The 839-nt window shown below is 41.4% G+C and overlaps 1 non-coding gene across 1 annotated transcript; it reads left to right on the top strand.

Annotated features, from left to right (window-relative positions):
• The first annotated feature begins 548 nt into the window (after positions 1 to 548).
• TRNAS-GCU (transfer RNA serine (anticodon GCU)) lies at positions 549 to 630 on the top strand. The gene has a single exon. It is a non-coding gene; the product is annotated as a tRNA-Ser (tRNA).
• The last annotated feature ends 209 nt before the right edge of the window (positions 631 to 839 follow it).

Raw genomic sequence — 839 nt, 5'->3', positions numbered from 1 at the left:
CCAATGTGAGGTGTCATATCCTCCAAACACTCAAGTATAAAGAGAGATCAGTCCCCTGAAAGGTTAACAGAATGATAGTTCTCAGACTTGACCACCCATTGCGGCTGTCTACAAGTTCAAATTACTGAAGTTGTGACTTCAGTGGTCTCAGGTGTGACCTGGGCCTGGGGATATTTAAAAGCACACCCCTCCCCCCATATCGCAGAAAAGTTTGAGAAGATCACCCCAGAGGACAGCTATTTTCAGCTGTGCTAAAGTCAGTGATTCTCTATTCCTCTCTCCCTTTAACTTTTCCTGCATTTTCCATGGAAAGCAAAAAGGCTTATACCCTCTATTACTTTTACAGGCATGCTGAACAGATTTACAAAAAGGTGAAAGCACTTGAAATACTCTGTGTATTGAGAGGAACATCCTGTCTAAATAATTTGCTGTTCAATCTTTTATGTCCCCAGATCAACCACTGACTTCTATTCTCCTGGGACTGGAGTAATAAATAGCTCTTCTGTCTATTCTTTAAGTCATGTATTAAAGAAAAGGCAAATGCATGTGACGAGGTGGCCGAGTGGTTAAGGCGATGGACTGCTAATCCATTGTGCTCTGCACGCATGGGTTCGAATCCCATCCTCGTCGTTCAAGTTGTCCACTGGACAGGTTGCATCAGATTTTAGTGCTTTGTGAGCAAAATATTTCACCAGTGGTTGTAAGAAAAGAAAATGGACTCATATGACAAGAGGATTCAAGTGTCACATGAGAGGACCTAAAAATACACATCTATACCTTGGAATTGGTACCCAAATCACGCTAGAAAACAAAATGTTTGTTCTATCAACTAACAAAAG

Source organism: Acinonyx jubatus, chromosome A3, assembly GCF_027475565.1.
Source record: "Acinonyx jubatus isolate Ajub_Pintada_27869175 chromosome A3, VMU_Ajub_asm_v1.0, whole genome shotgun sequence".
Taxonomy (NCBI): domain Eukaryota; kingdom Metazoa; phylum Chordata; class Mammalia; order Carnivora; family Felidae; genus Acinonyx; species Acinonyx jubatus.
This window is presented reverse-complemented; position numbering and strand designations above follow the sequence as displayed.